This window comes from Sander vitreus, chromosome 5 (genome assembly GCF_031162955.1).
Source record: "Sander vitreus isolate 19-12246 chromosome 5, sanVit1, whole genome shotgun sequence".
In the NCBI taxonomy this organism is placed as follows: Eukaryota; Metazoa; Chordata; class Actinopteri; order Perciformes; family Percidae; genus Sander; species Sander vitreus.
In genome coordinates this window covers 3340938-3366943 of record NC_135859.1, presented here as the reverse complement: position 1 = coordinate 3366943, position 26006 = coordinate 3340938, and the positions used below count along the sequence as shown (strand labels likewise).

At 42.7% G+C, this 26006-nt stretch overlaps 1 protein-coding gene across 2 annotated transcripts in view; it reads right to left on the bottom strand.

The window, feature by feature from the left end:
• The window catches only part of sema4c (sema domain, immunoglobulin domain (Ig), transmembrane domain (TM) and short cytoplasmic domain, (semaphorin) 4C), a 110678-nt gene extending 87691 nt beyond the window's left edge, over window positions 1–22987 (bottom strand). For both annotated transcript variants that reach the window (XM_078250063.1, XM_078250064.1), the window contains exon 1: window positions 22508–22987. The gene's annotated coding sequence lies outside the window, so the exon portion shown is untranslated. The remainder of the gene's footprint in view (window positions 1–22507) is intronic.
• Window positions 22988–26006: the final 3019 nt, after the last annotated feature.

Genomic DNA, 26006 nt, shown 5'->3' with positions numbered 1-26006 from the left:
AGGCTAAAAAAGTGTATGCCTGCTAATTTGCAAGTTTGTACGTGTGTGTGATGTTTGCTGTCCGTGAGACGGTTACTGTAGCTGTGCTCTGCAGGGCTTATGATGAAACTCGCCTGGGATCACTGCAGTACAGTACAGTACTGCAGGTCAGCATGCTGACATGCTGACCTTTGAGCAAGAAACTCCGGGTAAGAGCATCAGGACAGGTGGATTTTCATTTGTTTGCAAGCAGGTGTTCAGAGCGAAAACAGCACTCTGTTATAACATTACAGGTGGCCGTGTTTTGGTATGTTGCTACATGTATTAGTGGAAGCACAAAATATGATCAAGAAAAGTTTGATCTAACCTCAAAACACTGCACAAGGGTTGAGAATATTATGTGACAGGGTTTCGCTGTTCTCACGCAGGGCATTGCCGAATGCTATTGCATCCATCCATTTTCCACTGCTTATCCAGGTCCAGGTCATGGCGGCTGTAGGCAAAGCAAAGTGGCCCTTCTCCCTAACTTCGTCCTCCAGTTCTTTCTGATGGATCCTGAGGCGTTCCCATGCCATATGGGTTACATAATCTCTTCAGTATGTTCTGATTTGCCCTGTGGTCTCAACAGATTGACGTGCCCGGAGTCCTAATCAGATGCCCGAACTTCCAGTGCTGCAGTTTTTCTACTGTCTCAGACTTGGTATTTGCTCTTGGACTTGGCCATTGGTCTCGCCAAACATTCTAGTTGGTTTCGACCGAGTGCAGCGATACATACTTTTTATTCTAAAGTAACTTCCTCCTTCAAAACAAAACCGTTTAAGCGCGCTGGTTCAGAAAACGGGTACTGGATTAATTCAAAACCTATTGAGAATGCTCACTGACATTGGTTGCCTGGTAGAAGTGAAAATGCTATATTTAAAGTAAAATATATGGCCTAATTTGATCCTACTCTCCACTTGCTTTTTGATTTGCACTAGCATTACAAATACTGCATAATGATCATCTTAAAATAGAAGATATACTGTCTCTTGCGTCACATAAAACAGGTAAGTTTTCTTGAAGAGGATTCTTTTTGTTCTGTCTTGGTCTTGACTGTCTCACATTTGGACTCGATCTTGACTCGGTCTCGGCTAGTCCTGGTCTTGGACTTATCTTGGACTTGAATATAGGTGGTCTTGACTACAGCACTGCGAACTAATTCAACTGAATCCTTTAAATCCGAAGAAGCAGCGGTTCTACTCCGAGCTCTTTTCTGTTGGTCTGAGCTCCACACCCTGTCCCCTAAAGCCCAGTTTATACTTCCCACATCCCTGTGGACTTAATTCTCCAAGTGATGAATACATTTAAGTGCCACATTTTGTCATCTGGTAATGTCTGCGAGGGTCCACATGGACCATCCATCCATTTGCAGCTTAAAATGTGTGACTTGAATACAACACGTCCATGTAGCTAAAACCGCATCTGAACACAACCAAAAGCATTTGCTTTGGACTATGTCTGACACTTACGGGGACTCCCAGAACATGAAAGCAGCTTTCAGGAGTTATAGTCAACAATCTTTCTGTCTCTACACAAACCTCATGAGCATGAGTCTGGAACATAAATCATGAGTTAAGCTCCCTCTTCACCTCAACAGTCTAGTAGAGCCAGGATCATAACCTTTTTTTGCTGGAGCCCTCTGCGTCCAGACCCCTGCTATGCCAAAACAGTGTTCTCATTGAAATGAATGTGTTTTTCAAAGTAGTGCTAATGTGGGATCCTATGGTATTTTTTGCTTGGATGTTCTGTTGAAATTTAGGCTTCTGTAGGTGGCACTCTTTTCCTTTTCAAGCCCCAGTGGCTGTCACTATCATGTTAGACAAGATGCATCTTCTTCTAGTTATTCCAAACAAACTGCTGTTGCTGCTGTCAAATACAGGACATCCCTCGATGCTGCTTGTTCCAGAGGATCCTTGACAGGAATGAATTATATAACGCTGAGTGTTTACTATAGCAAAGCTGAAGTAAAACAAACAGACAAAAGCTGAATATATGTTTAATCACTAGTGCGCTGTGTCATTTAGCAAAGGGCGTGGCAGATTATCGCATTTATCAATCCCACCGTGAAAAACAAAGTTTTTTCTGTTGTGTGCAACACGTGATATAAAACATGATGTACATTCTGTGAGAAGATACATTAGGAGCAATGCCGGATCCTCTGCTCAGTAGCAGAACATGTGACACGTTTCAACCTAGGCGGATCGTCTTGCTCAGTAAATGCAGAACAGCTGGTGAATGTCACCGTTCGCTCTGGTTAGGCTGCATTTAACATTTGGTTAAAAAGCAATTTCTTTTTCTAGCTGAACGAAGCTGTTTTATGGTCTTTGTGCTTCTTTTGGATGCCGTGGAGTGGAGAGATGTCAAAGACAGGGATCGGTACAAGCACAAGCGCTGCCAGCTGGCTTTGAGCACAGTGGGTTGGTGGTATGAGTTATACAGTTTAGACCTCTGAAGCCCTGGGACATCCCAAAACACTATTTACACAGTGTGGGTCAATATTCTGATGCATTCCCACAGGAAAAAAGAACTGAAGTGTCCTCATGTGCTTAAGGGAGATGATATTTGCTATTGTACAAGAGAATGGAATTCCTTTATTGTCACTGCACAACATTGTACAACGAAATAAAGTAGCAATCCTGACGGTGCATTTCGTACCATATGACTGCATGTAGTGATCTAACGATACACTTCACGATTTTAAGTTCACAATACAATTTTCTCAGAAATGAGCTGCAGGCGAATGACTGAAAATGATTTCTTTATTTATATAAACTGTACAAAACAACAGATGTGTGCTCTTATCAAAAGCGCGACTGAAATAGTATTGTATCTTAAAAAACAAATCCCACATCAAAATAACAAAATAAATGAAAGAAAAATAATCTCTTCAAATAAAATAAATGAACTAAGAGCATGTAGTGACGTCTAGGCCTAGGGCGTAAAGTATTGCATCCATTCATTTTTTGTATCTCAACCCATTGTAATCTTTACACATTTATGTACATTTTTAACCGATTCACGATGCATTGTTACATCCCTACTTGCATATATACTGTATGTGTAAATTCATTGAACAGAAGTAATGAGAAGCCAAGTCTTTAACATTCATCTCACTGTTGTGCAGGCTCACTAAATGGTAAACAACTGGCAGCCAAGACACCATGACCAACACAGATCACATCACCTCGTCATGAGATCACAGCGGGCCAGTAGCCAATCGCTCAATGTGCTTTATACTGTCAGGACTGGTGGAGACGAGATGAAGCTCTCCACTCAAACCGCCTCACTTACATTTCATCCATTTCCAATGTGAATCTAACTGGAATCAATGGCGTGGTAATGGACAGTGAGAAACCGTGTTAAAGTGTAATGCTACCTGTTAAATGCTGTTGCTGGCCGTTCGATATGGGTAGAATTCTCACCTTGTAATGATGTGAGGATAAATGTCCTATTTTAAGTAGTGGGAAATGGAAGGGTTATATCGTAGATTGGAGAGGGAGTTTGAGTTGTTTTAAAAGAGATTTTTAAAGGTCCTATATTAAGCAAATTTTCAGGTCTATACTTTTATTTTGGCTTTCTCCTACAACATATTTAAATGCTTTAATGTTTAAAAAAACAACATTATTTTTCTCATACTTTCTGTCTGAGTATACCTGTATTTACCCTCTGTCTGAAACGCTCCATTTTAGCACCTGTCTCTTTAAGTCCCCCTCCCGGAAAAGCCCAGTCTTCTCTGATTGGTCAGCATTTCCCGGGTCTTCCTCATCTGCGCTCTCGGAGTCTCTGCACCATCATTGCAGCCGGGGCATGACTGTAGCGGCACTGTGACATCACAACTGTACGGAAGTCCCGACGGCTTGATTAAAGGGCACAGTTTCTGAATAAGGGCTGTCTGTATTTCTCTTTGGATTGAGTCTTTTGATTCTTTCACTGTATTCATGTAGCACCTTGAACTGCTTTATAATAATAAAAAATACATCTAATCTCACGTTTTACAATATGAGACCTTTGAAGGTTGATATCATCAAATTGAAGCTGCCGACTGACAGCGCTTTAGGTAGATATTCTGGATTTAGAAATCTGACGGGTAAATTGCGAAAGAACTTGGATTCAGTGCTCTCTGCACAGTTTATTCTTGTCAGGGTGGAAAAACTCTCTGAAGCTGCTTTTACCCCGTCTTGTGACATCCGATGAAAACTATACAAACGAAAACTCTTTAAGGTGGGTTAGCGGCTTCTTAGTGCAAGTTTTACAGCAGGCTTTTACAGGCTGACAGCCCTGAAGCTGCAGAGAAAAATCATTACTTCACCTACATCACAATCACACATGGAGACTCCTAAAATCCGCTTGATATTATTCTAACCAAAAGATCAGCTTTAAAAGCCCGTCATTTATTCATACAGACATGCTCATCACATGCAGCTTTGTCACTGGGAAGCTTTTTCAACTTTCCATCAACTGTCACTAATTGCAGACCATTTTGAATAACATCAGCATAAACAAACCTGCCTCCGAATAAATGTGAAGCTCATTGGTAGCTGACACATGCTGTCAGCCCTTGTATCAAAAGCTCAGCAGTCAATTTGAGATTGAAAAATTGCCTTCAGTCTGGTAAATTGACACCACATCTGGCCATAACCAAACCCAGCGGTGGGCTGACTGTTTAGACACACTGGCAGCATGCAAATAAATATTGGCATGTTTAAAAAGGACGCGTCATATTCAAGACACATCTATCGTTCTTTTCTATCACATTACCTTAAAATGAGGACACATGCTGAGACACTCAAATATGAAAACATGTTCCAAAATTCACTCGTTTAAAAAGTTAAAGTCGCTGAGGTAAACAGACGCAAAAGTACACCTTTGAAAAAAAACAGCCACGGCCCTTTGATCATCAGCCATTACTGTAATATGAAAGAAAGAGCGAAAGAGTGTTCCCTGGCTCTTTAAGTCAAGGTTAGAAGAAAGAACTAGGCCATTCTGTTGCTGCAATGGAAAAACAAAAGCGGCAGGGTGTCTGAGTGGCAAACAGGGAGGGGGGAAAATGACAGCGGTACAAGGAAATCAAATAAAGTCTGACAATAAACGAAGTGCGGAGGAGGCCTTTTGGTCAACGAGCAAAAGTCAGAGAGACGCTGACGACAACAATCACACCCTCTGCCCTCTGTTTTTTTTATCTGCAGTATTTGCCGCGTTCCTATTCTTGTCTGCGGCACTCTATCTCACTTTTTCTTTGATTCCCTCTCATCGTCTCAGACATTACTCCGGCTCCCACTCGCTCTATATGAGTTTTCACCATATCATATCCATTTATTTCAGCCTCCATTTTCTCTTTTCTCTTTCTCAGCTCTGTCTGGCACTTTTTGACTTTCACTCTTTTCTCCTGTCTCTCTGCCTCCTTGTTTCTCCCCTTGGCGTCGATTAAACTGCCTCACAACGTATCTCTATCTCTATTCTAGTCATTTTTCATTGAACGAATAATACGACATTTTGGGAAATGCACTTTTTAGCTTTTGTTCCGAAGACTGAGATTAAAAGACTGACACCGCTTTCATGTCTGTGCACTGAATATGAAGCTACAGCCAGGAGACGGTTAGTGCAGCTTATCATAAAGACTGGAAGCAGGGGAAAACAACTAGCCTCACTCTGTCTTAAGTAACGATGCTGTTTAATCCATACAAGAAACAAATAAGGATTATGTACAAAAACTATAACTCTAAAGGAATATTTCAATAGGAAAACCATGCTTATTTGCTTCCTTTTGTTACATGCTGAAACTATCTCTTGACAAACACCCGTTTATACATCCACCAGGTACTTTGTGCAGCATCTCTGGATATAGCGAGGGTTGCCAGTAGGGCTGGGTAATGGTACTCGACACCTTTTAGCGAAATAACCCAGGACCAAGTGGTATCGAAACTTCTCCAGTCAAACAATACCTGCGTTCGATCCTCTTTGTACCCAGATCTATAGAAAATAATTTACCATAAAAACTTGTATGGTTTTGCAAGCGTTTTCCAATTGAATGCGGCATGCGATTGGCTCACTACCGCAGCAGTTACGGACAGTTATTTAATAAATATTTTAATAATTTGAACTCAACATTGGAGTGGGGAGGACGAGGAGTGGTGGTGGAATAACAAATGAAAGACTCTTATGGTATCAGTATTACTTTAGGGGCACTCTAAGGGTTTGGTGAAAACTGATTTTGGTTACCTGGCAACCCAAATGTCACAAAAAGACTTTGGGCTTTGACATTTTGGATGTTTGGCACAGTCATCGCACCAGGCTATTGTTAACCAAGAAAATTGTTCCAGTATGCAATTCCCTGTAGAAACTGTTGTATCTACATTTCTCTTTCATACAAATAAGATGCAACATTTGAATTAGTGCTAAGCTCGGCTAACCATGTCCAGGCTCCGGCTACTTGATGCACAAACATGAGAATGATGTCACTCACAGACAGAAAAATTCCTTTAACTTTTTCAGGCTGTATTTTCCTCCCTCAGGTCTGAATAGTGTCTACCTGTGCAGTTCCTCCATTTAAATGGATGATGAGGAATTGAACAATCCCACGTTCCCTGCGCTAGAACCAATAAGTCGATAGACCCACTCCAACTGCTGCCACTGCACCAGGGAGCAAACACACTCACAGTGACAGAGATACACATTGATGTATTTCTCAGGTGTTTGAGGGTTTGTATGTGTGTGTGTGTGTGTGTGTGTGTGTGTGTGCGTAAGGGATCATACTGAGTGCTACAGCTCAGGTGAGAAGAGACACACATAAAACATAACTACAAGTATTTTATGTTTTCATGCTAATTACAAACTGCCTGTGTGTGTGTGTGTGTGTGTGTGCGTGTGTGCGTGCGTGCGTGCGTGCGTGTGTGTGTGTGTGTGTGTGTGTGTGTGTGTGGGAGGTGTGACGCAGTATGTATGACAGAACAAGAATATGTGAGAACGCAGTGATGAATGCTACAGTGCATGTGTTTGTTGATTTTGCAAAGCTCGCCCCCCACACACACACACACACACACACGCACACGCAGGCACGCACCACACACACACACACACACACACACACACACACACACACACACACATACACATTCTCCCCTCTCTTTGCCAAACCCCTGGTGCCTTTATGAGTCACTCTTGTCAGTGTGTGTCTGTGTGTGAATGCGCACATCTTAATCTTCCAGCTTAGACAAACCGAGCAGAGTTTCTAGTACATGTTGTTAATAAAGTCTAGCAGGAGCTCTGTCTATCATACAGCTGTGGTAATGCACACACACACACACACACACACACACACACACACACACACACACACACACACACACACACACACATAAATAGCCTTCAGACACACAATACGCACATATATATATATAATTAATAAGACTAAAGGAGATACAGACACAAAGCACTTAGACAAAGGCACACCCTCACACACACATTCAGACACAAAGAGATGAAGATGCACACAGGGTACCACACACTTACAAAGATGCAGACACAAAGAAACAGCCACACAGACTCAGACGCATAAGGCAAAGGCACAGACACAAAGAAACAGACAGAAACACACACTTATACACAGAAAAAGAACACACACTGCGACAGACGACGTTGGCCTGAAAGCACGCAGCAGATCCAACACCAGAGCTGTGATGCATAAGCAGTGACCCGTTGATGAGCGACACAACCCTCATGCGCTACGAGCGCTGAGGCAGCGTGCTGCGATGGTGAACGCAGCTCTGGAGGGGACGGTTTTGTGCGCTACATACTGTAATACAAGAGACATTCAGCAATACAGCAGCTCTGTGTAAAAAGCGAGTGTCCATGCAGCTGCAAAAGAGACAGCTCACACATGAACACACAGGGCACACCCTCACATGTGTTGATAATTATTAAAAAGAGTGTCAACACACACACACACACACACACAGGAGCGTTTTCCATCCTCGTATCTAAATGACAGAGCGTAACACTCACAGTTCTAAACATGTCGTTAACATTGTGAAAGGATGGCAGTTTGGTTGTGTGTAGAGACAAAAACAGCTTGGTTAAGTTTAGAACAAGATTGTGGTTTGGGTTAAAATCATCTGTTACGTTACTTAACTTTCGCTTATGCATGTCATGTAAATCGTGACGTAGTTCGGTTTCTTCCATAAAGTAAAAAAAAACAACTTGCAGTTTACTTTTATTTTCAAACGTGACTCGAACCCCGCTCTCCTGGGTGATAATTACAGGAAACCACTAGAGGGCGCCGCCACTATCAACGTTCGTATGAGTCATAATTGCTGCTTGAACAAACGACCTATGGGAGCGTTTTTTTCAGGGTTTTTTTTTGTCTCTAACAAACACATTTTTATTTTGGGGGAAAAAGAGCACTGGTATATATCAATATTACATAAATAAATAGCATCTATCCATAATTAATTTTTTATCTTAAAATCTTAAATGTTGAATGTTTGTACTTACCAAGTTCTATGAGCTGAGGCTGATTTCAACTTAAAGTCGGACAAATCGGTACCAGTTATTTCTATCATCTATGCACCTATACGTCTTCATGCTTGTATACATATATGTCTGTCTTTGAGAAGGACTTTGGTGCAAAACCTGTTTGCTTTTTAAAGTGATATATGAATGAAATTCACTTGAAACTTGATTTAGCATCAGTCTGTTTCTTCAGCTTCTCTGCCTATAGATAATCGCAAAGGCACAGATACTCCAATACAGGCGCACACTCAGCAAAGCACACAACCCCACCCCTCTTCTACCCAGCTAAGCGTTGGGGAAAGAGAGAAAGACACACTTCGCCACAACCACACACCACACAGACACACAGCCATGCGCGCGCACACACAGCAGCTAACTTAATTTCAAAATCAATTAATTAAAAAGCACGGTTCTCTCCCACAGGGAGTGAAAATACAAATTTGAGGAATTTAATCCTGGTACACAAATCAGAGCTGTTCAGCCGCAGAGATATGAGAGGACTGGATGGATGGAGGGGCGGAGGGATGGAGGACGGACGGCCAATGAATTTTAAAAAGGGAAGGCGATTTTATTCAGTTGCTTCAATTTGACACATTTCCCCCACTTTACTATACCACTTTTCCCATTTCTATCTATCTATCTATCTATCTATCTATCTATCTATCTATCTATCTATCTATCTCTCTATCTATGATGGACAGAAGAGCATAATTGGCAGAGAAAATGAGTGTGTGTGTGTGTGTGTGTGTGTGTGTGTGTGCGTGCGTGCGTGCGTGGTGGGGTTCATCAGCATCCCTCTCTCACTCCCTCACTGTCTCTTTCCATTAGTTTTCATTCTTTAAAAAAATACTATTATTGATTTTTGACACGTAGAAGCACACTGGGCTCAAAGTTTTTGGATGTGGTGTGTGTGTGTGTGTGTGTGTGTGTGTGTGCCTTTGCGTCTACCCTCGGGCGAAAAAATCATAATAAAGAGTTTGCCTTTCTCTCCTCCCTGGTGTTCCTAAAAAAGACTTTGCCTAATAGGTATGAAAAAAAACAACAAAAAAACCCCACTTTGAGATAAACTGTTCCATATGCCACTAATGTGTCTGTGTGTGGGGGGAAGAGTGAGAAAGAAGATAGACAATGTGTATGTGTGTGTGTGTGCGTGCGTGCGTGCTTATGAAGGTGTGCAAGCAAATATGTACGTTTGGCACTCAACGTGCGAATGTGTTAGTAGAGGTGAGTGTGTGAGAAAATGCTTGTGGCCTTCCAGATTTCTCTGATGTTTCGAGTGTCTTTGTTTGAGAGCCTGTGAGTGTGTGTGTGTGTGTGTGTGTGTGTGTGTGTGTGTGTGTGTGTGTGTGTGCGTGCGTGCGTGTGTGTGTGTGTGTGTGTGTGTTTGTGTATGAGTAGTAGAAGAAGTATTCAGATCCTTTCCTCAAGTAAAAGTAGTAAGCAACAATTTTGTCTGCTCACTGAAAACCTTGTGGAATGTTTCAGATAAACTGAAAACATAAAGGATAGGAGTATATAGAAGTTTATTATTAAACAAATACGAAAGTATTTCGTAAAAGTATATAGATGAAGTAGCATAAAATTATAATACTCAAGTACAAGTGCCTCATAACTGAACTGAAGTACAGTGCTTGAGTAAATTTCATTAATTCATGAAAGCATGAATGTGCGTATGTGTCAGAGCATAATGTGTGTGTGAGTGTAACAGGCTGCATGTGGAGAGGTCTATTACAGAAATACACTGGCAGCACAGCAGTGGGGAATAGGGTGGAGAAAAGAGAATAAGAGTGAGTACCGAGAAGCAAAAGATGAGAAAGATTGAAAGAGAGAATGAGAGAAGAAGGTGAAAGACAGGATGGAAATTGATGGTGTAATTGTTGACTGCTGGTCGACTCTTATCTTGGTTTCTCAGGGCTGATGTCTGGGGCAGACTGGCTTCTTTTCTCGCTTTCCAATCTCTGTCTCTCTCTAGGAGTGGACCAAACCTGGCAACCCGTACACTTTTCTCTCCTCTCGCCAGCCTTTGTATTCTTCCCAATCCCTGTCTTATGCCTCTTTTATCTCTTTTCTGTCATATTACTGTGGTCTCATCCCATTGAGCATCTTTTTTTTCTTCTCTTTCCATCCCCTCTATTCAGACAGTCAGACATCATGCAGAGAGCAGTGGACTTGAAGAGAGCGTCTAGAGAGGTGGGTGGGGGGGGGGGGGTGTAGCCAGCGGGGGTCAAAGGTGAGTCTGGAGCAGGAAAGGGGTGGGTGAGGGGGCAAAAACACACCCTATCTCTCTTTCACCCCCCTCCCCAGCACACAAACCAGACCAACACCTCAACAACACGACCATTATAGCTGCAGCTGCTGATACAGGTGGGCTTAAAGGAGATCCCAGTACTGGACTCAAGGTGAGGCCAATAAGCTGCTAACCTGAGTAATAATAAGCAAGCATTGTGCTAAGCTAGCAGCGATGTTTCCATAAAAATGTGTAGGAGCAGACGAGCAGTGAATCAATAATATTTATACTCGGCACAAGGGGTTAATGGGAGTCCCACTGCAGATACCACAGATATTAATAGTTCAGCGCTGGGTTTCACCTGATGATATCACCACCGTACGACACCACAAAAGCGTATAAACTGCGTAGCTACGGTGGCTATATGCGTAGGCTCCATAGCCATGCCATAACCCTGACTGTGACAAAACAACCTTTGAACGTACACGTTCCACCAAAACAAGTTCCTTCCCGAGGCTATTTTGCAGCGGCACAGGGGCTCTGCTCAGCGCTTAGCGCTGCCCAAGACAATTGTGATTAGTTTAAAGAAATGCCAATAAACCAGAGCACGTTTTTCTCCCATCCCGGGTTTGCTGTATGGACTCGCCAGACCCTCCTCTGCAGCGCGGTGGAGGAAGGTCAGGCAATGCGAGACTAATCTTTCACAGACTGCTAGTATTGACTTTGCATGAACATGTAATACTTTTTATACATACAAACTAGTGACAGCTTTTTTTTCCGCTATTGTGGTCGTTAAAAAAGGGAAAGTCCAACAATGTAAACAAATACTCTAAAACTTTATGTCCAAATTCATTCATATTCAAAAATATACAATTTGTTGCAGTTTAAGGCTGCATCAACACTAATACGTTTTTGTTTAAAAGCGCATATGTTTTGCTACGTTTATGCCTCGTGTCCACACTACTCCGGCGTTTACGAGCCCCTTTAACGGAGACATTTGGAAACACTGCTGACCCCATTTAAGTTTAGTTTAAACTTATTCTTATTTAGTTAAGAATTTTGCTGTTGTTTTGTAGTCTGGAGGGGCGCAAACGAAGACACCTTTGGAAACGACAATGCACCTCAGTCAGTCTTAATGGTTAATACCTTTTTAGTAACAGTTTCACCTCATGTAGCCTAAGCAGACCATCAAACATAATTGGCAATTAAAGGGTTAACCCTCAACTGCTGCTGTGGATCTGCTCAGTGGCCACCAACAGAAGGCTCTGGTTGTACTGGGCAGCTCCCACTGTGAAGGTAGGCTCCGCATGTGAAGCAAATCAGCTTTAGCACTACTTTTCTTACCATGAAGCCATCAGTACAGTGACTTTGTAGCACTGTTTCCACCCGGTATGAAGAAGCTGTCCATATCAGGATCAAAGTCTGATCTCCCCATTTACATTGAGTAATTATCGCATGTGGTATTCTTGTTGTCAGAATCTCATCACATCTTTCATGGGCAAAATGCAAAGCAGACGAGTAGGTGGGGAGGTGGCACCGTCAACATAAACACACAGCAGGTTCGGGATATTTAGGCTTGATGCTGTACAGCCTGTATTTACTTTTTATTCAAGGCAAAAAAAATTGTCGAACAAGTCTTCCATACGAGGCAACAGTAACAATTACAGGTTAGCTCGGCTCAGTCGAGTTAGCAGCTGCTGTAAACACTGCATCAGATCCTGTTTCACTAAAGATGAAGAGAAGGAGCAGTGACTCATGGGCTCAGATCATGCTGGAGTCGTTACACTAGGATCCATGAGGCGTCTCACTCCTCTTCATCGCACTTTCAACTGTTTTCTACAAATCATGCTGTCTATTTACTAAGCCATTTCCAATAAAACAGTATTCACACATTGTCCGCCATCATCTTCACGCTTGCCAAACGGGCCCCATGGTACTAGAAAGAAGTACATGCTTTGTAGTAAAAAGCCACACTGGTCTAGCATTGATTTTTCAACAATAAAGGGTAGCATAGACTTCCTAAAACTTGATGGGCCGAATTTCCATTAGGAAGTGCAACGCTAAGTTAACTTTGAATTTCCAATTAGAGGTGCTACACTGGGTAAGCATCTATGTCTTTGTTTTCATTTAGGAGGGACTAACGACTAACTTTGATTTTTTTCCCCTACAGGCCAGGATGACTCTAGACAAACACAGCAGGCACAGACATAAGCAAGAGTAGTTTCAAGGCTGTCTCCCAACAGCTTCGGAAAGCTAAGCTACTCCCACACGCTAGCTGAGCTGTAAGAGAGCAGCCATGTAGGGCCCCTCCTGCTGCCGATAAGCCTGATGGGCCCCTCTGTAGTGCCTACCCTGGAGAGAGGCCATTAGCCCGGCTGCAGCTCCTTCCTGGATAAGCAGCAGCTTACCAGCCTGCGAGCCGCAGGGCAACTTTTTATTGTCCTTTCAAAAACTTTATGTGTGATTGCTTGGGAGGGGCTGTGTGTGCCGGAGTCTGCAATACAGTTTGTGTACGTGTGTGTGTGCGCTCACTCAAGCTGCGTGCTCCCGGCACTTCCTGCCCCCTAACGGCCAGTCCCACGGTAGGGAGGGTGAGCTCTATCGGACCAGAACAATGCCAAAAAAACGGCTGTCATAAAAACAAACTACCATGCTCTGGTTAGCACGGGGGCCTACTTTTCTCTACACACCCCCTACTGCCCACTGCATCTGCATTGTTATTCACACACACATTAGCACACACACAATCTCAGATATCCAGTCCATGAGAAACTAAAATTTTATATTTACTGTTATGTTTTGCTGGTAGCTCATACACATTTGCATACCATACCCAGGAAAGCAATGCATGGAAAAAGCAAGAAGCAAGTGCTGAATATGCATAGGCATATATACTCTATGCAAAGCACACACACACACACACACACACACGCACGCACAATGTTGCCGCTGACAGTAAACAATAGGAACCTTTGCATTCACACTGGGTCCAAACAGCTTTGACGTGTCACCAAAACCAGAGTAAAAAAGAAAGAGAACAATTGCGACAGCCCTCTGTACACTAAACACAGAGCAGACGACTGAGCCAGAAAACATCTGCTGAGTCTGGACAAACAAAACAACACGTAGCCGACGAACAGGCGCATCGGGGGCCTCAGAAAACATACTAAATACCTCACGCGGCGCCCCCAAAACACAGTTGGCTCGCTGACAAGGTTTTTGGCCGAGCATATTAACATCTCTTCACAATCCAGCTTTACAATTTCAACTACAGCCAGGCATGGACAGACCCAGGAAACAGGATGAAACTGGATGTAAAGATGAGTCCAGCTGGTATCTGAAGAGGACATTACTGGACAAGTATCAAATATGATGAAGGTTTCTCTCCCTGAGTCTGTCTTTGACTTGGTTAGACGATAATAAAAAAACAAACATTGCATGGCACTGTAAATGGATGGATACCGCTGTATACATGTCGATACTGAAACTTCAATGATTTAGCAGGAAGGAAGAGATGATATTGATATTCATTAAAGAAATAGTTCTGGAAAATACGCTTATTCGCTTTTGTGTCGAGAGTTAGATGAGAAGATTGAGCCCACTCTCAAGTCTGAGTGCTATGTATGTGGCCGGAGCCAGCAGCTGGTTTGCTTAGCTTAGCAAAATGTTTCCTCACTCTAGCTTCATACCATTTTACTTATTCCTTCAATTAAAGGTTCAGTTGGTTGGCCGGTTGGCCACTAGGCGGGGCTTAGTTTTGGCCTGACTATTTTTAACATGGCGACCGGGGTCACATACTTTCTCATTTTACAACTTATGCTACTGTGGAGGCTCCACAAAGAGCTTTCACTGTTACCTACGTGTAAGTAAGTGGCCTGAAGTTTATACTTCCAAGCCAAGCCAAACGGACCAATCACAGTTGTTGCGGTCTGCTCGCGGCGACGTGTAGTTACATTTTTTGAGAGGTGCACGTCAGGCTACGGCGTAGGGTCCGTATCTCCACGTACGTACGTACGTACCCACGGCGTCGATTTAACGCGTAAGCATAGAATAGTACGTTAAAATATGTTTCTGAAAACATTTGAGGCGAGAAAAAGGGGATGCAGTAAAAGAATCTTGATTCTTATTTGATCAGCGCTGCCCAGTTTGATCGGAGACACTGCTCGGCTCTGATTGGCTGTTTTCCTTCAGACGCGGTGGAATCTTGCAAATGCCGTTAGGAGCACTAGCAGGCGGAAGAGGAACGGGGTTTTTTTTCCACAGATTATCTGTCCCATGTGCTACTGTCAGGATATAGTGGCAGTTTCAGCAAATATGACACAAACTTTTTTTTAGAAAAGTTACCTACTGCAGCTTTAACAATAATATTGGAAACAGAAAAAAACCTGAACCAGCACCTTTACATTTGATCGCTGTCAAATATTTATTAAAGCACTTGAATTGTCATCACTTTTATGACATGGTTTTTTACTTAGCCCAGCTCAATCACAAGTAAGCAAGACAAATCCATTTAACCTCTCTGTGTCCTAATTTACATAAAAACTTGGATGGAAACCCAATTATTGATAGATGCATCCACAGAGAGCAGAGCAACATAGAGATAGATAGTAGAGAGAGACAGAGAGAGAGGGAGAGGCTGGCGGAGAGCAGATGGCCAATAGTGGTCAGCTAGTTACAAACAAGCGGGTCAGGACTCTCCTCCACCTCCATTCTACCGCTCATAAATAATGCAGAGGACACGAGCCACCCAGACCATCCCCACCAAGCCTCTGCTGAGGACCTCCAGAGTCCCGTAAAGGCAGACAGAGAGTTTGCTGTGCAGTAGAAAAGCACAGACCTTTATGTCATGGCGGGGAGCTATGAGTTACTCATCTGTTGCTTTATTTGTTTCAGACAACAGTGATTAGATTTGGCTGATGCTTCTCACCACTGCATTATGACATTTTTCAAATGACATTCATCAGCCCGACAGGGGGTGGAAATTACAGGTCAGAATGAAAAAGCTACGTGTTATCGCGAGGCTACGGTTGGATTTAGGAAACGTTACACGCATACACAGTTAAAGAAACACGGGTTGGGTTTAGGAAAAGAAGAACTGGTTGGGATTAGGAAAAGAAGAAAGGGGTTGGGTTTACCAAATGGCGTTGATAAACACGCTAAAAAGCGAGTATGCGTCTTGATAACACGCCAATAATGGCATACGAATTGGCTCTTATACATACGCCACTTCATGAGATCAGTCTGCCAGTTTTATCTAGGGCTGGGTACTTCCATACTTTTTAGGCACCGACTGAATTGCCTCCATGGTATCAGGTATCGAAAAATGCCATGTCATTCAAAACCAAATTTCAATCTCATAAGCGTCATCAGTGAGCCAATAAGCTTGCGGCATGCTTGTGCCGAGATCTAATAATGCTGGTGATTGGCTGTCTAGTGTTACACGTCATCGAGGCATGCAGGAAAAACTCTACGTTACGCACAGAGACGGGGCTCACGTGTGTGTGTGTTGACTACAGTGTGCATCACATAGGTGAAAAGGGGATGAAACAAAAGCGTTGTACCATAACGCTGTCATTTTTTTCGTTCGTTCGTTTTATCGTTCAGGAACCGGTATCCAAGTCATGGTATCGGTATTGCTACCGCGACGGGTATTGAAAATCTTTGAACGATACCCAGCCCTAGTTGCACTTGCAGTACAGATTTGCCTCAAGGAATGTCACTATGCACCATATTGGATTTTCCACCAGCTGACGTTCCTGGAAACCCTTTTCCTCCCTCAGGGATTATTTATTTATTAATTGATTGCTCCAAAGGGGGACTGCATCATTCATAGAGGGTGACAAATACTTATTACTGCTTTGTGTTCTATATTATGGAAGTATTGCTTTTCTTTGGCAATAACTTTTCTTTTTTGACAATGTTGCCCAATACGACTTAATTTAATTAAACTGAAGTGATTTCAAGAGAAAGCTCAGGGCTGCTTCCGAGGCTTTCAGAGTACTGGCACTACTATTAGAGCCACCAAAAAGGATTATACGACTTTTCCTCAATCCAAGCATAGTTTTCATTCACAATGGGCTGAATATGCACTTGTCGGTTCAATTAATGTTGAGCTATATAAGTGGTAGTGCTTACACTTTGGCAATGCAAAAATGACCTCATTATGCTCGGATTGAGCTGAAACGAGCGAGAGAGAGGAAGAGGGAGACAATATGTGTGCGTAAGTGAGTGAGGGAGACAGAGGATGAAAGAGAGAGAGAGAGAGTGAGGAAGAGCTCAAAGGGAAGGGCTAAGTTGCAGAGGAGCAAAAAGCTCCTTGTCTCTGAAACAACATCACAGCTGCTGCCAAAACCCTCTGGATCCATCTTCACTGCCTGATGGAAACTTCTCAGCAGACCTTAAAGCCACTGAGAGGGGGCTGGAGGTTGTGTAATGTGTGTGTGTGTGTGTGTGTGTGTGTGTGTGTGTGTGTGCGCTTTGGCTTGTTTGTCTTCTATATTAATAGTGCCTTTTAACATCAATAAATTGTAGCCGCATCGACTTTAAGACATTAAAACATTCCTGTAAACGAATGAGCCAGGAGGCTTTTCAAGGCACTGCAAATAAAAAAGACACGGGCACATGAGGAAACATCATCAAACGTCAGCAACACTTTGATAATACATATGTCGCATTTAGAAAAAATGCTGTACAGAAATATAACACATGCAAATTGGGAAAATTCATCGCTCATGGGAAACATAAAGAAACGGTGCCATGTCATTTCACTGACCTCTCAATAACCCAAAAAAATTCCCTTTGGTCCTACAGCCCACTAGTCCGACGTCCACCACCATATTACGAATCCCAGTATGGCCACACCAAGACCCGCCCTTCAATAGCATTTATTGGCCAGGCGTCCATGCTTACGCAAGGTAACGTAACCCCATTAGTTCAGGTCCTATCCCCTGACCAATCGGCTATCCTAACCTCAACCACTCGAGGTCAAATGCCTAACCCCAACCAATCGAGCTGCTTCGTAGGGCGGGTCTTGGCGTGGCCATAGTGTGATTCATAATTTCACCACCAAAGCGATGTCGGACTAGTGGGCTGTAGGACCAAAGGGAATTTTTCGGGTTATTGAGAGGTCGGAACAATGGAGCGTCGGAGAAATGGGCAGTCCCCAAAGAAACACCCGGCAAATACAAAAACACGATACAGAAACACTGCAAGTCATAAACTGTGTTGTAATTACATACATGCAGAGTCTGAGCAGGTTTTTAGCACGTAGAATGTGACAAAATATTATATAAAGTCTATTATGCATAAATAGATAGATAAATAGATTTTTTGTGTGTGCAGCTGACACTATTGGGACACAGTGCAGTGCACAAATGGAATAGTGGTTACTCACATTATTTAATCACTGAAAAAACATTTTACTTTCTCATTGTGAGGTTTAATTAGCTGTAACATTTCAAATCCTTTTGATAGATTCCTTAGTGCAAAATGTTTCAGCATGTTGATTTTTGTATGATGACAACAATTGAAGACAATTGCTCTATAGCACATACTGTTTGCAATTAGACACAACAATACATATCGCATGTTTCTCGGGGTGGGGACACTGAAAACTGATGAAGAAGTAAGGAATTAGAAAAAAGTCAGTGTTAGGTGTGGGACTAAAATCTCCAATAATCTCAGGATCATGGAATCAGATTGTTAAATCTAAAACAAACGTTGTTAGTTTACTTCCCAACATCATTGGCAGGATATAACCTTCAACCAATCAGGTTGTGTTCCCCAGAAACTTCAAACGTGTCGTCGTCACTCACTTTCTTTGTGTTGTGTACTTGCAGCGTTTCTCCATGTACTGTCAAATTGCTGAAAGTGTTTCTTAATGTTCTTGTGTTTTGGTAAATTGCAGCATGTTGGGCTATCTTATTGGCCACTGCAGATTTCCTTCCTGGATTGATTTAGAGCACAAAGAAAGATTGCTTTAGGACACAGAAGAAGTAGACGGGGCTGTTCACGTAACACTATTTTTTTTAAATAGCAGATGGCGGAAGGGGAAAAAAGGTCAATGAAACAACCAAAGAAAAGCGGCCTTCCGACACATTTACTGTATCCCCTGCAGGAAAGGCAAAGAGAAAAAAGGCCACATCACAGGAGGTTAGGGAGGAAGGACAAGAAGCAACATCCTAGTTAGAGGAAGCAACAAAGTTCAAAAACTAAAACTAAAATGAAGCCCCTAGTTTTCTCATCAACTGTGATTATGGTAATTACAATATAACGTGTAACAATCCTTAACGGCCGTGTGTGCGAGTGTGACGCAAGACAGACTTCACGTTCCGGTGTCACTGTGTCATTTTTAGTCCACAGCTGTGCACATATCACACTTTCATTAAACACACACACACACACACACACACACATACACACACGTATTACCTCGTCTCTATAGATTGTATGAACCATGAACTAATATCTATATATAATGCAGTCACATACGCATAGAAAGCATGAAAACATAAGGTTTATATCACTTTGACCCTGCACCCTGCCAAAGCCCATTTACCATGAAGATCTTGTAAACAAGCCTCTTCCCTTCCTTCTTCTCTAAACATCAGCCTGTCCAGCCTAGCCCTGCCTGCCGCTGTTTTCCTCCAGCGTGCACACACACAAACACACACACATACACACACACACGACCCATCTGCTTCTGCTCTCCAGACCTTGCATCTGGCCTGCCATGAACCATATCTCTGTTCATCACAGACATATAAACTCACATTTAAACACACATTTCAACACACACACACTCACACTCAAAAAAAAGCCTCTCTCATCATCAGAAGTACATTATTGTTAGCATATTCAGATCCATACGCTCTCACAACACCATGAATCAGAGTGAAAGGTATGTGTGTGTGTTCCTGTATGCAAAGCTTTTGTGTTGCATTATCAGAAATCATCGCGTTATCATGGGAGTTTACTGTGCATTCAGCTGCTCACCATGTGGGCTACAGTATCCGTTGCATTGATGTGATGCATGTGACACAGAGATGACAATTAAACACACACACACACACACACACACACACACACACACACACACACACACACACACAAGCACATGGAGGAGACATCTGGTCCTGTGACGATGTAACGGCTATGACGCAATGTTGACCCTTGTGTCAAAACACTGTTTATGTCACACATGCACAAAGGTGGGCAAACACACGACTGACACAACTGATTGGTCGATTACTGTAATTGATTCATCAGCAACTCATTTTGATAAATGATTCATTGTTTGAATCACTTTTCAAATAACAATACCAAAACTAAATGTTTTTTTTCCAGCTTCTCAAATGTCAAGATGTGCAGCTTTTAGATCACAGTAAAAGAAAATTCTTTGGGTTTGTTTGTTTTTTCTTTTTTTTCTGATATTCTATAGAGAAAGCAATGAATTGATGATTAGTCTTTTATGAAAGTAATGCATGCATGCAGTTTGCTGCAGCCCTGTTGTGAAGTGGACGACAGCAGGAACACATGTAGACTACAACGCAACACCCAGAGGGGATGTGAGCACACATAAATAACAGACACAAGTTGTACGAAATCCCACACTTGTCTAACTTGTACTCAAACGCCACAGTAGAATATTAAAAAGAATATTAAAAAGCCACTAAGTGAAAGTATGTAGTGTGTGTGAAGCTGCACAAGTGTGTGCCTGAATCCGACTGTAAAAGCATGGCTGTTTGCGTGTATGTATGAATGCATGCGGTCCTTTGTCTGCATGACTGTGTGCTGTTTAATTGTGTGCGTGTGTGTGAGGAGCATGAGGAGTGTGTGAGGGAAGATGGGAAGGAGGCTGACCGTCAGGATGTGGAGTCCATTGTCTGTCCGACAATGAAGAGATCGAGTCGGCAGGAGTCCTGTGGCTCTTTCAATGGAGGCATTAACATCTGGGGCCAGAGGGCTGCAGCCTGTGTGTGTGCGTGTGTTCGCGTGTGTGTCTTTGTTGCAACTGCCCTGGATAAAACTGGATTTTCAAGGCTTTCTTTCTAACTGAGAATAATGCAGATGTCAGGAAAAATGCATCAAACAACCAATCTAGACTACCAGTCTTGTGTAATCATCTCTGCGTATTTATATCAATGGTTATATCTACTCTTAAAGGTCTGTGAACTTCATTTTACAAATTAAAAGGTGAGCAAAGTGAATTTTGCTTGGATTATCCACCGCTTACATCTCTCTACACTGCAAATGTCAACTTGCAGCTCAAGTATATTACTTTCATTAATCTTTGCAAATGACACAGTGACACACACAAACACATCCAACCCCCGCCAACCTTATGAAAAAGAAATCCTTTGACAAACTTTATGAGCAAATTACCCACATATTAAAAGCCGAAAGTGGATCCTGAAGCGCAGTAACGCTCATATAAAGTCATCCTCCATCCCACATGGCAATAACATGACTCCACTTACTTCTCTCACAACCCTTACTGTCTTTATTTTGAAAGGCCATACTCCCCCTGTACAGTCTGGGAGTTAACTGGCAGTGGCACCATCCAGCTTGTAAAAAAAATAAAATAAAAAAAAGACCAGGAAAACCAGGCAGACCCCCCACTTATCCTCCTAAACCACCACCTTTTTACACAAATCCTCCATCCAGTGTGGATGCCTGCCCTTCTCCTCCTCCTCAGTAATTACAATAATCACTCAACTGAAGCCAATACTTCATTAAGGCAAAATAAATCAGAAGGGGAATAAGGAGGAAAAGTACTCCAAAGTACCAATATGTCAAGTCAGTGGATTATTGCCATCATAAGAGCTTCATGTCGGAGTGTCAGCTGAGCAAGCGGGAAATGGAGGCAGCAATTGGAGAGACTCATTATCATGGCACTGGAAGTGGATGAGGGCTGTCATAGCCTATATCTTACTATATGTGAAAATGAACTATTACTGTAAAATCTCTCTATAGGCTACGTTTTCAGTAAGATGCTCTACAACTCTAAAAGCATGCATCTACAGTATGTGAGCGCAGAATCCTTTGTATTCGCCACAACATCTCTATTAACTGTAAAAAAAAGTCTCTCTTCCGGCAGCCAACACAAGTCACAAACTAGCCTATAAGTTAGGGATATTAATGAAATAATATCCCTAACTTGCCATAGAAGATGCAAAACACTATCAAGCTAAGAAAGGTTCCTAAAAGTTCATTATAGAGCACCACAGACACTCCAGACTTGGAAATATTGCAGGCAAATAATAAAATATCAAATTATTTCCCCCTTGAAATGGTGCATAGATCTAACCATGGCATGTTACAGCACAATATATAATACGTGTGATATTGTGGGCTACATATTACACGTTAAAGTTCCATTACTGGGCTGTGATTATGGAGCAGTGTTACTGTAGATACACACACTACAGCATGGAGCCCGGAGTTGATTCCCTTCCAACTGCTCCTGACCGCAGTGCGCTGTGTTTACACTGCGCGTAATGGAGATAAAGTTGCATCACATTGAGCCCCTGAAAAGACAATCTACAACACCTAAAGGAGCCGTTTAGACATCGCATTGTATCTGGCGGCGTCCTATTTCCAAGAAAAAGCTGGCTTCATGGCAACAGTTGGAGATCCGGAGACTCCGGATCAGGATGCCTTCGCTTCCACCTCTGCTTCCTCCGTCTACTTTTCATCCAGCTGTCCTCGCAACACTGCACCCACCATTACGACAAATAACGGCTATAAACTTACCTTATTATTACGGTGATGGTGGTGGTGATTACAGGCAACGCGTGCTGCGCTTTCCTCTCCGTCTCCCAGTCTTTCTCTGACGACAGATCCAGTATCCTTTTCTCCCTCCCTCTCTTCTTTCTCCGTTACCTCGGATTTTTTTATTTTTTTTATTTGACTTATAAATTATTCCACATCCTCATCAATTTCAGATGAATTCGCCCGCGCCTTCTCTCTTCTCTCTTTTTAATTTCCTCTATCTTTTCTGTTTTTTAATGGTTGGACTATAAGGCAAATCCAGCCATATGATCCTGTCATTCAGTTTCTAACACAGAGGAACTGACTCTCCGCGCAACTCCCTCCCAAGGCTTTGTAACACGAAACCAGAGGAGGAGGAGGAGGAGGAGGAAGAGGAGGAGAAAAAGGGGTAAAAAAAGAAAAGACAGCGTGAATTTAATCCACTATCTGGGACGAGCTATGTGAATCTATCCGCCTCTCTGCGCACAAGTTTCAGCAGTCCGTACCAAACAGACATAGGCTGCTGGAGTGGTCGTGGCACTGCGTTTCTGTGCCAATCTCCACTGGAAATGATGTGGTGTGTGTGTGTGTGTGTGTGTGTGTGTGTGTGTGTGTGTGTGTGTGTGTGTGTGTGTGTGTGTGTGTGTGGCGCTGCAGCGTGTGTGCGCCCCCCCCAGCCAACTCCTGCAGTACGCATCACAGCAGGGACCTGGGAGGATTTCAAAAAAGGCACACAAACAGGTCTCCGCCCATTAGCCTCTCGGAACAAGGGCCCCGGCGCAGACAGGGGCCCCCAGCAGCCATTACACTGCTTGATTAGTAACCGTTTCATTGTGTGGAAAGTGAAGGTCTGTTTTGGCAAAGTGATTCCCAACCTGGGGTCTGACCCAGGGAAGATTCTAGGATCAGAGCTTCACACACCCCGGCACCTTTTTAACGCAATAAAAAAAAAACTTTATTCTACTGTATTTACTGTGCATTTTAACATCACTTTGGAGTATTGTGGTAGAGGAAACACTGAATAATGTACCTAGAAAGGATTATTTGTTGGATACTTATCTATGTAAAAGCAGACATTTTTTTAAATGCAGTATCAATAACTTTTGAAAGTTAGAGAGTTATTTTGACTAATGGCTGACGAGCACTATTTTCAAAAAATGGCTCAGAATGTTTTTCTGAATGATCCAGGCATCTAGATTCTTGGTTTAGTTTCACGATGCTGTGATATTCCTAGAGCAGAACTCCTTAGCTCACAATAGATTAACACAGAATTTTTTTTGGGGGGTCCCGGGATCAAGTTTAGGGGTGCAGCACCCCCAAAAAACGGCTAAATTCGCCTGTGGTCTGACCTGAGTCACCCAGAAGGTTTTTCATAACGGGGCTGGCTGGGCTGGAGAGCAGGTTGGCTGTTAAAGAGCCTATTGTTAGACTGGAGGGTCTGGTTCGTCATCCAGTGAGCAAGGCGTCAGCTCCAAACCCGCTCTGATCTCCCTCTGCGACAGAGAAAATGTTCCACAAGAGATCAATAGGCTACACTATTAATACAGCATTATTATTATCGCACCGAGCTGAGTAAAATGCAATGGTTCAAGAGTAAAATAGTCTGCTGTTTTTTTAGTCTTTGATCTCATTTCAGATGAAGCTTTTCACCAAGTGTTTGTTCTTCGTCTACTCTATTCGTCATTTTTCTTTTTCTCATAAAAAGATCAATAATCAGATTTTACGAATGAATGGTTTGTGGTCTAAAGCCTCTTCTCCACAAGACAGCATTTTGGTCTGTGTGTATTTAATGATAACCTGTATAAGGTATGTTCATTGATTGTTTTCAAAACTTGAATTGCTACTTATCTGCTGCTATCATTATAAATGCTCAGTCCCATAAGAAGAGGCCAAATATATACGAAAACCAGTCAGTATTTGGTGTTAGGGTTAGGGTTAGGGTTAGGGTTCATCCGTGAAGAGAACACCTCTCCAAAATGCCAGATGCCATCGAATGTGAGCATTTGCCCACTCAAGTCGGTTACGACGACAAACTACAGTCAGGTCGAGAGAGAGAGAGAGAGAGAGAGAGAGAGAGGCATGAACCCTAACCCTAACTCTAACCATAACACCAGATACTGACCAACAGAGGCGACACGCGTCATAGCGTCACCCCGGAAATCAGCGATTTACCCGGGTGTCCTGTTTCCATCACTGCCAATTGGAGCAGGAGCCGATAAATACCGTGCCTACTGCAGAGTAATTGGAATGCTGACTGTAACCTTTTCCACTGCAGACAAAAGACAGATCTCAGCAGGTGTAACTAAGTTTGTTGGCCAGTGGGAAAGGGGTATTAGCTGCTGGCTAAGACAAAGCAGCCCCTGCTCTCTGTAGCAGTGGTACCACCACAGCACAGGGAGAGGACAGGAGGAGGGACTGACTCCGACTGATGTCTGTCTGTGTTCTTCATTCTTTCTCAACTTCACTCACTATTTTGATGTCAGGAATATTATTTATTTAACTGACATTTTTGATTTTTGTCTCTGGTGATATTATATTGTGACTTTGCTGCTGTAAACTTTACTGTTGCTGCTCTAGAAACAACATTTGGTTGTAGTTGAAATATAAATACAATCTATAATCTAATTAGCCTGGCTCCGCCCTCCTACGTACTTCCGCTCAATTTTCATTTTCCTTCAGTACTCCGTCTGGGTTTGCGGTATATTCGCAGGTTTTCTCTGGCCAAATATTTGGCGGTCCAATCAGTGAACAGAGGGAGTGGCTGAGAACGATGACGTTGAGAACAAGAGCTAGAAAGATGCGAGCGAAGCCATTCGGTCCGTTGTGGCAGCAACGCTGCAGAATATCCAGAAGTTAAAGCCCGAGCAAGAACAATCTTTGCTGAGTTTTGTTGGTGGCCATGATGTTGTGGCCCTCCTCCACACGGGGTTCGGGAAAAGTTAGATTTTGCAGCTCGCTCCGTTAGTGGTGAAGGAGTTGGCTAAGGCTAACGCTAGCGATGCTAATGCTAAATATAAGCCGATTGTTGTCGGTCTCCCCTCTTGCATGACATACGCCACGACCAAACATTAGCGATTGGTTATGGCAGATCCAGAGTGGCTCTGGGCAGATCCAGTAGTTTTAAACTTCAACAGAGTACCCGCCTTCAAGGAAGTTAACACGTATCAATGGAGAGAGGCCAGACTCTCTGTACAAATGAAATGTACCAGAGTCTGGTAGGACCAGGCTACAATCTAATCACATGCCCAATTTATTCTTTATGTTTTTTTAAATATTTGGCCATAATTCAACACATTGACTATATACGGTAGTTTTTAACCTAGTCTTGTTTCTTAAAGCCCCCCTCCACTCAAACATGTGTTTTGGTTTTTGTTAAATCTCTTGGATGTTTAAGCTTCACTGTGCAAAGTTACACTAGAAGGCTGTTTTCACTTTCATTTGCTGAAGAAGGAAATTTCCACATTAAATCTCAGTTTAACATGTGTAGTTGTAGGCAGATGTT